Consider the following 13,205-nt stretch of genomic DNA (forward strand, 5'->3'; position numbering starts at 1 on the left):
CAAATGGAGTGATTCAAAAAGGGAAATAAATTTAAGACAATAAGGAACAATTTCTATGCAGAAAATTTTCCCAAATTCTAACAGCAACATGACTAATGGAACATTGTAAAATAGGTCACCAAAACTGAAATTTTAAAAGTTTGCCTAAAAGACTTAAGTTTTGAGAAAATGATCAAAAGCAACAAGTTAGGTGACCAAAATGTGGTATGTGGGTATAATTGGATTTTCCATACCTATTAAGCATAAGAAAGTCAATATTTTGACTTGAATAGTACCATAAATAGTAACCTCAATATGAAAATTTTAAAGAATGTAAGTTTAAGCATATTTGAGCTAGAATTGAACATATATAAATTAATTATTGGAATTATTGTGAGATAAGATATTGAAACACTATAAATTTCGTGTTTCAGTTGAAAAATACTTGGAAAAGGATAGGGCAAACTGAGTCAAGGCCTAGAGGCGACTCACATCAGGTTTGTGCACAACAAACCCTAATTTTTTGTTTTCTCATAGAAAACTTATTTAGTTATGCATTGTGAAATTATTGTGTTAATTATGGATTTTGAGAACTACTGTGTTGCCACTTTGACAATGAAAATTTGACTTTGGAAATTGATTGTGTTTTGCATAAAATATTTGAATAACTTGATTTAAATTGTTTTTAATTCACACTTGGCATGGCAATATTAATATGTTCCTCCTCCACTTGTGGGGTAAGTTTGATATTTGATCACTTTCCTCCCTCCCTGGCTTCTCAGTCTGAGGGGTGAGTTTGGATGAGTACTCATTAGCTAGCTAGCCACCTCCCTCATTGATTTCGATTAGTGGGGTGAGTTTGCCTTGTCGTGATGTACACACGGCATTTTCGAAAATTTTGTGTCATGGCTTAAATTGTGTTATTGATTGGTAACACTATGATTATTAAATTATTTGATCAAAGTTGTGTTATATTAAGTTTTGAAATTTGTGAAATGTTTAAATTGTGATTTGTTATAAATGTGATTTGAAAAAAAATTTGTGAAATGTGATTGTGAAATATTTGAACTATGAATTAATGGCAAATGTTTTATATTTTTCATTTTATATTATTGTGCACCACTGAGTATTTTTATACTCAGCGATAGCTTTCTTTGCTATCGCAGATAGAGAAAAGGACATAGCAGCAGAGTGAGCTGCTACAGTTAGAGAAGAGCATAGTTGAAAAATTTTTGTACGGGTATTTGTTAATACCTTTGTAATTATTTTGATGAAAATGGTTTATTATCATATGTATTAAGGTAGATTGAGCACTTGTATAGTCAGTGTATAATAATATTATTTTTGAGATTTTACGTCTGTAAATTAACTTATGAATGTAAATTAAATATCTAAAATGCAATGTGCATGAGTTTATGAAATGTTTTGAGATATTAATTACTAATTTGAATTTTTGGAATTTGAGAAATGATGTTGAGATTGGTTGTGATGGATGTTGATTTGATGAAGTTGATGAGAAAAAATAATTGGAAGTGCTTTTTACAAGTATTTGAAGAACCGTTTTCTCAAAATACAGACGGCACTCTACCGAAATTTTTATAAAATTTGAGGAAAAATAAAAAGGGACAATTTTTTTACAAGTTTTGGAACTTCAACTAAATGTTTTATTTCCTATCAAAATGCTCACCATTTCCAAAATGTAGGAAAATGGTTTTAAAAACCCTTGCAGTGTATTTAATGGGTTACCGGTAGGAGAAGCACGGTAAATCATTAGATGTACTACGGGATCATGTTATATCTTACTAAGGGGTAGGGTGTGACAGAGGATATCTATTCTTTATAGTTACCTTATTCAACTTTCTATAGTCTATGCATTGGCAGAGAGTACCATCCTTCTTCTTCACAAATAATACTAGTGCTCCCTAAGGTGACATACTAGGGCGGATGAAACCCTTATCTAACAATTCCTGCAATTGCACCTTCAACTCTTTCAACTCAGTAGGTGCCATCCTATAAAGAGTGATGGAGATTGGCTCCACACTAGGCATAGTCTCAATTTCAAACTGCACCTTTCTTTCTAAAGGCAATCCCGGTAATTCTTCTGGAAAGACTTTCGAAAAATCTCATACTGTAGGAATATCTTTAAGATCTGGACTCCCCACCTGGGTGTCTATCACATGAGCTAGATAAGCTTCACATCCCTTTCTAATCAACTTTCTAGCAAGTGCAGCCGAAATGATGTTGGATGGCAATAACTGCTACTCCCTGTGTATCACTACGTCTGCATACTCGGGAAGACCAAAAGTGACTATCTTCAGTCTACAGTCGATCATGGCGTGATGCCTGGCTAACCAATCCATGCCTAAGATGATATCATAATCTCATAAGGGCATTTCAATTAAGTCTGACCGGAATGTATGTCCTTGGATCACCAAATGACAATCTTCATACAATTTGTTCACCTTAACCTCTTATCCTAAGGGACTAGTCACTAGCACATCATAATCCATTTTCAAGTAAGGAATGGCAACAGAACATGCAATAATGGCACTAACATAAGAATGTGTAGAACTAGGGTCAAACAGCACATATACATCTCTATCAAAGATGGAGAAAGTACTAGCCACAACATCTGATGTCTCAGCTTCCTCCCGCTGGCGCATGGTGTACACCCTGACTGATGCACCACTCTGCTCTAGTTGGCTCGCTATGCCTTGGCTACCAGAAGTGTTACCTCTACCCCTGCCTTGGCCTCTACTAGCTGTCTGTTGTCCTCTGGAAGCAGAACCTTGAGCAGATCCCTCAGTGGTGGTAGGCGGCCAAGACCTGCGAGCACTAGTGCAATCTCTAGCAAAATGCCTACTTCCACCACAGTTGTAACAGGCTCCTATGGCCTTATAACATACTCCTCCATGATTCTTGCCATAGGTTTCATAGATATGAGCAGGAAAAGAACCCCTAGATGTCTGCTGTCCAGATCTAAGTGGCCTCTGCCCTGAGAATCTTCCCCTACTAGATCCTCTATTACTTGGTCCCCCAAAGCTCTTTCCCTTACCCGAATTGTTACTTGTACTATCACACCTTATCCCTTGTAAGGCACGACATGTTCCCATATCATACCTAATGAATCACCGAACTCCACCTACCGATAACCCATTAGTTATGCTACAAAGGATTTTAAAACAAACCATAACATTTTATCTTATCAATTCTTTTGCGGAAAACTGCATGAGAATAGTTAAAATTCCATGTAAACATTCATTGGAAATAATGATAGACTAAATATTGCAAAAGTTACATTTTCATAAGTCTTAAAGTAAAATTACAAAATTGTTACAAACTCAAAATATTATAGCAATGCAATGCTTTTAAATACAAACTGCTCAATGTCCGTACATCCATACATATAGGTACAAAATACATCCAAAGGAATCACAAGGGTATACCTCACTTAAATACCCACAAATAATACCAAAATGCTACTTTTAAGTCTCTCACTCAGCTGCCTTCTCCTTTCCCTTACCTGCGATTGCATAAAGAAGCTATCGCTGAGTATATCACTCAGTGGTGCACAACTAATAACTTTAAAACTTAAGGTAAAACACAATTTGTCAAAGCATAATAAATCACATTTTTCTTAAGCATGAAAACTTCACAATAGTTCTAAGTCCATAAAGGCTATTTATTGGAATAACATTTTAAATGAGAAATTAAACTTCATAAATCACAATTCACAAAGCATTAGTGTTGCCAACATCAACAGACAGTTCAGGCCATGACACAAAATTTCACGATCAGTGTCGTGTTGTACACCACGACAAAGCAATCTCAATCTCACTAACCGTTATTAATGAGGGAAGGGCTAGCTAGCTAATGAGTACTCATGTAGTCTTACCCCACTGACCATTATTAATGAGAGACATAATCAATATTAATTATGAACTCCAAGTAGTCGTTACTACTGGGGAGTTCCAAAAGGGACTGTCATGCTAACTGTGGTTTCAAAACAACTTTCAGGAGTTTCTAAATCAATAATCATGTTTGCAAAACAATAACATATTCAAATCATCATAAAACCCATAAAAGGGGTGGCAACACACAAATTTCTCAAATACAAGAGAAAAACATACCTCATTCAAAATAAACTCATTTCAAATCAAAATCCTTCAAATATACTCATTCAAATCAATTTACGAAGCTAAAACAAAGAAAAAGGTTAGTTGTGCACAAACCTTCAATGCTCTCCTTTCTCTTTACTCACTATTCCTTGTCCATTCTAACTTCTTTTTCTACTGAAAATAAACAAATAAAATACCTCAATACCAATCTCAATTGCTGCCAAAAACTCATTACATGCATGTCTAATGCATCCCAAGTTAGCTTTGCAAATTTTAGAAAATTTTGGTTTTGGACAACTTGGTCCCCAATTTTTAAACCCAATTTTTACCTAGTTTCGATCATAATTTGATGAGGTGTTCTTCATGAAAATTGTTCATCTAGATCTTAACTTTATTTTCCTTTTTGAATCGCCTAATTCGGAGCTGTGCAGCTCAAGTTATGCCCAAAAAATGATTACTGTTCACGTCACTATTCATGCTACAGATTCAGTTCTGGCAGATTTATTGATCCAATTTCGTTCAGCAATTTGGTCAAGTTAAGTCCATAATTTGGTCTAATGTTCTTCATACAAAATGTTCTAATATGTCTTAGGTTTCCATTGGTTCAAGAATCGCCTAAATTGGAGTTTTCTAGAGAGAGTTATGGCCATGCAAATTTTACTGTTCATATGGTAAATCTACAATTCTATAGATTCAGTGATTCAACTTTGCTTAGCAAATTGATTGGGTTAAGTCATAATTTGGCCTCAAGTTCCTCATATGAAATGTTCTACTAGGTCTTATGTTTCCATCGGTTCAAGAATCGCCTAAATCGGAGTTTTCTAGAGAGAGTTATGATCATGCAAATTTTACTGTTCATATAGTCAAATTCTGCAGGTTTCAGAATTTTGTATCTAAGTTCAAGGCTCATTTCGGATAGCTTAAGGTCATTTTTGGGGCAGGGTATCTTCACGAAAATTCTAGCCCTATGTATTAAGTTTCGTTTCCAATTAGTTTCACACCAATTGGAGTTGTGTAGCTCAAGTTATGGGCTTCCAAACACACTGAATTTAGTGTGCAAAATTCTGCCCTAAGTTAAAATTTTCATTTCTTCAATTACTTTTACTAACCAACCTCAATTCACATTTAATTCACCCAAAATGACTATAATTTAGCATTGACACATCAATAGCACTTCCTAACACAAACCCCACAACTTTCAAATATCAAAGTTTACACTTTCCCTAATCCTACCATTTCATTATCTCCATTTATCAACCCAATGTCAATTCAAACTAAATAAACTTCAAATGACCATAATTTAATACTACACACACCAATTTCACTCTCTAGCACCAAAACCCAATTTTCCCATGAACCCTAATCTTCCATAATTTAATTTATGCAATCCCATGAAATCTTACTACTCCCAATCATGTATACTACCTCAATTTGACTTATATTTATCATCAATTTAACTTAAACACATCAAAACCCTAATTTTCTCTAAGTTGGCCAAAACCCTAGTTTAGGTTCCATGCATATTTCCTTTCAATTTCTCATGAAATTTCATCATAAGTTAACTTCATTCAAGGCTTATACAACTAATCTAACATGAAAAGAAACTTACCTCAAGTAACCACTTCTAATTTTCAATTTCTTCTAACTCTTTTATTCTCCTAGCTTTTAATCTCTCAATGAAAGATAAATTTGATGTTTTCTACCAATTAGATAGAAAACCTATGTAGAAAAAATGGGAAAAATCAATGGTTGAGAGAGGTTGTAAGTGGAAGAATGAAGAGAGAAGAAAGAAAAGAGAGGGAGAAGAGGTGTGTGGGGGGGCAACTAAATGAGGGAGGGAGCAAGATGGCTTCCTTTTATACTTATCCCAATTATTTATTTATTTAATTAATTTTTATTGAGTTGTCCAAAACCCATTAGTCCTAAAATTTTAATTGGGTCAAAATGGACCTAAAATTCTAGATTTTTATTTCTTTTATTTTCCTTTCACTTTATACTTGAATTCTTTTCCTAAAAAAATTATTCCATAATTCAATTCATTAATTTCACTTAAATTAATTAACATTTTGATCAAAACTCAACTCTTGAGGTGAATTGACCAAAATGCCCCACATCGGTTCATAATCCCTCTTTTTCAATATACCCGATGGATCCTTATTTTTGGGTCACTTGAATTTTTATTGTGTCTATCTCAATTAATTTTCTATTTATTTTTGGTCCTCAATGTGTCTTTAAATAGTACTAGTCACGGACTAAAAATGGTACTATTCATAACTCGGAGGTTCGGGGTGTTACAATTCTCCCCTCCTTAAAAATAAATTTCTTCCTCGAAATTTACCTGGTTTCATTCTCTGAATAGTTGTGGGTGCTGTCTCCTGATGTCCTCCTCACGCTCCCATGTAGCCTCCTGGCCTAAATGATGGTTCCACAACACTTTCACTAGAGGTATTTGCTTATTCCTCAGCTGCTTCACCTCATGTGCCAAGATCTTTATGGGCTTTTCATCATATGTCAGGTCTGGATTCACCTCAATCTCCTCTACTGGCAAAATGTAAGAGGGGTCTGATCTGTACCTCCTCAACATGGAGACATGGAAGACATTGTCAATCTTTTCTAACTCTGGAGGCAATGCAAGTCTATATGCCAATGGACCCACTCTTTCCAGAACCTCATACGGCCCAATGAAGCGAGGACTTAGTTTCCCCTTTCTGCTAAACCTCATGATCCTCTTCCATGGGGAAACTTTCAAGAACACCTTGTCACCCACACTGTACCGAATATCTCTTCTCTTTAGGTCAATGTAGGACTTCTGTCTATCTGTTGCAACTTTGAGTCTGTCTCTAATGAGCTTAACCTTTTCTTCCGTCTGCTACACTAACTCTGGGCCAATCAACTTCCTCTCGCCCACTTCATCCCAACACAAGGGAGTTCTACACTTTCTGCCATAAAATGCTTCGTATGGAGGCATCTCGATGCTTGACTGATAACTGTTATTGCAGGCAAATTCAATTAAAGGCAAGTGTGTGTCCCAACTCCCTTCAAACTCAATCACATAAGCCCGAAGCATATCCTCTAAAATCTGAATAATCCTTTCAGATTGGCCGCCTGTCTGTGAATGGAATGTTGTACAGAAGTTCAATCTAGTTCCTAGGGCTTTTTGGAGACTACCCCAGAATCTAGAAATGAACCTTAGGTCTCTGTCCTGTCACACCCTACCCCTCTATAAGGCATAACATGATCCCGTAGTATACCTAATGAATTACCAACTCCGTCTACTGATAACCCATTAAATACACTACAAGGGATTTTAAAAACTTTTCTTACTTCTTTTACAGTGGTGAGCATTATTTACAGGTGTTAAAAACCTTTAATGAACTGAAGTGAAACAGCTAACTCATTTGGACTATTAGTAATTTCTGTAAAAATTTTGGCAGAGTGCCATCTGTATTTTGGATAAAACAGTTCTTCAAAAAACCTGTAAAAAGCACTTCAATATATTTCCAAATCTCAACTGCAACATATTTCTCAACACAACATATTTCTCAACTCAAATCCACAGTAATTTTTCAAACACTGAGATACAAGAAATATAATAAAATTTTTACAAGTCAAAATAACTCATAATTTACTTTACAACTTCAATGTACAATTTTGATTTACAAATGCTCAAAATAAAAAATAATATATACATACAGTGGTCATACATTACAGTACAAAATATAAAATGTGGTATACTCATTGTACCCGATAATCTCTTGCTGGATGTACTAGCAGCCTAGTCTGCACGTCTCGTCTGTCTACTCACGATAAAGAATGAAAAGCTATTACTGAGACAATGTCTCAGTGGTGCACAACATTAACCAAATACAACTTTAAATCACAATTCATAAATCATTTAAATGATGGATACGTAAAATCATAGTTAAATTAAAGACAATGAATGTCAGAAGGAATTTAACACAATATCACAATAAATCTCAGTAATCAAAACATAGTTAAATTCAAAAGACAGTGAATGTCAATAAGAATTTAAACTCCATTTCACAAATTATCAAAGCTCATAATAACACAATTTAGTCAAATAATTTACGAACACAGTGTTGCCAATTCATACACAACTTTAGCCATGACACAAATTTTCCGATCAATGCCGTGTTGTACACCACGACAAAGCAATCACAACCCCACTAATCGAATTCAATGAGGAAGGGAGCTAGCTATATAATGAGTACTCATCCGATCACCTCAACTGGTAAACCAGAGAGGGAGAAAAATAAACGATCACGACTCCATAAATGGAGAAGGAAAATAAACGATCACAACCCCATAAATGGAGAAGGAATGATATGATACTGTCATGCTAAGTGTGAACACAAAATCAATTCCAAATATTTTATTCAAATAATTCGTGAGAATCCAATAAATTTCTAAAGTCATAAATTCATTCACAAAATGACAACACAATTCATAATTAACTTCAAATTTTCACAATTCACACTAAATCAATTTGTAACATCCTCCCGATAGCAATTCCGCACAGTCTACTGTTCCAGTGACCGGTGTCGGTCCGGACAGCTAGAACGTCCGGAAAAATATTTAAACTAAAGTCAGGAACCATAATTAACTCAAATATTAATAAGAAAAATTTAGTAAAAATTTTAGAAATAAAATACAACCAAGTTAAATGAGCCGGTGCCCAAGCGAAGGGTAATCAGAGGGAAGTTGCGGTTCTCGCAACGAGGAGCCCTAGACCCGGGGAAAAATTCATAAAATAATTTTTGGGACTCCAGAGAAGGGTCACTGAGGTTCCTATGGCATTAGAATGCCAAGAAAATATTTAGAAAAATTTTTCAATCGGTACAGACAATTTTGACCCGTTAAGCCAAACGGAGGGCATTTTGGTCATTTCGCCTTCAGAGACGATTTTTGGCCAACTTGTCCAGTTGAGTAAATAATTAATATGACATAAAATATGAATAAACATTGCTAGAAATTGAATTGAAAATGAGTAGAAAAGAAAAGAAAAGAAAATGAAATAAAAGTCATATTTATGACATGAGCATTATGCAATTAAAGTATTTTCACCCAACCAAATTTTGACACATCATTATAAACCACTTAAACATGAATAAAAGGAGATAAAAATTGAAAAAAGTGGACAGCCATCTTTATATTTGGGCTGCAGAAACGTTGAGAGAGAAAGAGAGAAGAAAAAAACTCCATGAAAGCTCTTGTTCAAAGCTTGATTTTCCCTAAGCTCTCCACCCCAAAACCCTAAACTTCCTTCACAAAAAATTATCCCTAAACCTTGAGGAAGCATAAGGCAGCTGAAATTTGAGGAAATTTTGAAGTTGGGCAAGTCCAAGTTAGGTCACAAGTGAGGTTAGTGCATTAGACACTTAAAACTTCTTATTTTCATGAATTGTAACTTGTATTGAGTGAGAATTGCAACTAAAATGAACAAGAATTATGTGTATACATACTATGAACTTTTGGCAGCCCTTGTGAAGGAATTATTTTGATTGTTTTGATGGACTTAAAGTGGGCTATAGATCAAGTTTAAACCATGTGTGCATGTGATTATTGAAAGGAGCTAGTATTTAAGGTGTTGTGAAAACCTATAATGGAACTAGGGTTTTGAAGAGTGAAAAATTGACTTGGCTTAAGAAATTGTTAGAGCACATTTTAATGGTCAATTAGTGACCATTTTAGGTAAGTTGACCATTAAATGGACTGAAAAATAGGATTGCAAAGTGAGGTTGCAGGCTGCCCTAGGACAGCAGCATAGGGACTGAAAATTCAGCCCAATTACACAGCCATAACTTTGGCTGTGTTAGTCCAATTGATGTTTGGCCAATTGGACATGAAACTAGGCTTATAATGGCACATTTTTGCTGAAGAAACCATGCCCAAAAGACCAAAGCAAGTGGACCAAAAGTTGGCCCCAATCCGGATACCCTACAAACAGCCCCTGCAGAATGACCAAATGAACAGTAACTGTTCATTTGGCCATAACTCACTGTAGATTTGGTCAATTGACCTGAAATTTTTACAGCAACAAGTTAAGACATAGAAAAACAACTTTCATGAAGAAACCTACCCCAAATTATGACCATAACCTAACCCAAATGGCAGTCACAGTTACTGTTCAAACCTGCAACTCTGCAGATTTTCATTTGAGCAGTAATGTTTGGATGGCTATAACTCTCTCTAGAAAACTCGGATTTAGGCGATTCTTGAACTGATGAAAACCTAAGGCATAGTAGAACATTTCATATGAAGAAAGTTAGACCAAATTATGAACTTAACTTGATCAAATTACTGACCAAATTTGGACCAAAATCTGCCAAAACCCAAAATCTCAGCATGAACAGTGCACGTGAACAGTAAACTTATTTTGGCCATAACTTGAGCTACAAAACTCCAAATGGAGTGATTCAAAAAAGGAAATTCAACTAGACAAAATAAGGAACAACTTTAATGTTTACCATTTCCTCAAATTCTTACTGCAACAGTGCCCAATGGAATAGTAAATTTGAGTTAGCAAAATTGAAAATTTTGCTTCTCTTGGTTTAAGCTTAGAAATGGTATTAATGCTTAATGCCAACAAGTTTTAAATGAAAAATGTGGTATGTTTGAAGTGCCAAAGTCAATGTACATATTTTCTATCCAAAAGTCAACATTTTTGTTGACTAATGAGGTGAATAGTGACACCAAAACCAAAAATTGGCAATTTTGCCAAAATGACCTAAGCTTTGAGAAAGTGACCAAAACTAACAAGTTTTGAATACAAAATGTAGTATGTTGAGAGTATTAAAACCAATGTACCTATTGTTTATGCAAAAGTCAACATTTTAGTTGACTAATGAAATGAATAGTGACATGAAAACTTGAAATTCAAAAATTGTGAAACTTAAAAATGCAAAATGCCCTAGTAGGCCTAATGTGATTGGTTTGGATAGTTTGGCATGCCAATAGGGTATTGTTTTAGCAGTACTGCGAAAGGAAAGGCTTTATGCCTGTGTTCATGGCTTTATGCCCGTATTCATGGCTTTTATGCCCGTATTCATGGCTTTTATGCCAATTATGTGATATCATGGCTTTTTAGCCATACTGACTGCATACATGGTTGACGTTCTGCGTCCCATGGTATGACGGCCCGAGGCACCGCGGTGTCCAATGCCAACGACCCGTTATCCAGTCCAGTCGTCCAATATAGGTTACTTGGGCATGGAAAAGTATAACTGCGATTGAACTAATTATTAAAGAAAATACGAAAATTAAGAATCAGGAATGATTACAAAAATACAAAGAAGCTCAAAATCTTTAAGAAAATAATTAACGAAATGCATGAAGAAGTTAATATCATAAAACATGATTAGCCCTCGACTAAACAATAAGTTAGTAATTATTTATTTCTTATGAACACAATAGCAAGGAAATTATTATTTTTATTTGTATATTATATTTTCTTGTATTATTTGCACCACTAAGCTTTATGCTTAGCGCGTCGCTTTTGCAATGCGTAGGTACTGAAGATTTGGACAGAGGGCCCAGTAGACCACAGATTGGGTAAGGCCGTTCACAGTCTGCATAGTGTCTGTGTCACCTCACTGTCTGCAGTGCATTGGTAGCACGCTAGATGTCATTTTGGTATTTTGTAATTGATTTTATTTTCTCATATGTATTTGAAACTTATGTAATGTATTTTGATATTCATGTAAATAATGAAAAGTGTGGTTGTAAATGGAAAAGTGAATGTTTATCTATGATATATGCATGGTATCACACAAAATGAATGATTGAGAAATGAATGTGAACTGAAAAATATTGAGATTTTGATAAATGGAGTTGAGATGAATGAATAAGAATATAGGAAGTGTTTTTCACAGGTTCCGAAGAACGGTTTTCTCCATTTTTAGCTGGTACTCTGCCGGATTTTCTTTAAAATTTTCGGAACCTCAAATAAATTACAATTTCAATAAATGAATTATATTTCACAAATTATTTTCAAAACTATGATAAAAATGAATTAAGATAAAATAGAGTGCTCCGGCACACTGAGTGGCATAACTTGCTCGGCTACACTGTAGTCGGGTAAGGGGTGTCACACAATTTTTCCACAGTTTTAAACTATTTACAATGCTTTTCAAGCAATAAGTATCCATTCAAACACATTTCCATAATTGAAAACAATAATATACAAATAGTCATAATTTATTTCAATTGAAAAATTCAAAAGAAATAACTGTTGTGCACAAACCTCTGATAACTGTCTCCTGGCCTTGACTCAGTGTTTCCTTCCCTTTCCCTGAGTCTTTGCTAACTGAGAAACACAATTTGAAGTGTTTCAGTACTCATTTAAACTGTCTCTAACGATAATGCTTGATAATTAATTCACTGAATTCTAATATTTGCTTAGTCAACCTAAGTGTCGACCCTCAATGCATTCTAGGTAAATTCGGTTTTAATGTTTTTAATATGTCACATTCGATAGTATTTTAGAGTTGGTATATGTTACCAAGTTCATTTCCGTGTATACTGCATTTTCTTGTAATTTGTTGGATTCCAAGATGCTAGTTTGACCTAGCCGGACGACCTAGTTCCCTCGGTTTTCGGGTTTCAGTCAAAACTACAAACTTGTAGATCTATGTCTTATGGAACGCGGGGCAAAATTTCAGGTCATTCTGAGTTATGTAGACCAAGTTATGGTCATTTTACTATTGCTGGTCAAATTGCATCAAAATTGGTCACTTTAGGTCACTTTAGGTCATTTTAGGTTCGGCCAGTTTTTGGACCCGAACTTGTGCAAGCTGTTTGACTTACTTATGATCATTTCTGGGCTTTGGTGTCATCATAAGACTTGTAGATATGGGTCTTAACTATTCATGGTCAAAATTTCAGGTCAATTGGACCTGTTTTGAGTGAGTTATGGCCTAAATACTAACTGCTACCCAAATGGTCAATTTTCAGGCCTCAATTGCACTTAATCCGGATTTGGTCATTTTTCAAGCTACTTTGCAAGCAGAATTTTGGCAAGCTTCCTTCATGAAAGTTGGCACATTTTGTGCCTAGTTTCACCTCCAATTGTCTCATACCAATTGGAGC

Source organism: Hevea brasiliensis, chromosome 5, assembly GCF_030052815.1.
Source record: "Hevea brasiliensis isolate MT/VB/25A 57/8 chromosome 5, ASM3005281v1, whole genome shotgun sequence".
NCBI lineage: Eukaryota > Viridiplantae > Streptophyta > Magnoliopsida > Malpighiales > Euphorbiaceae > Hevea > Hevea brasiliensis.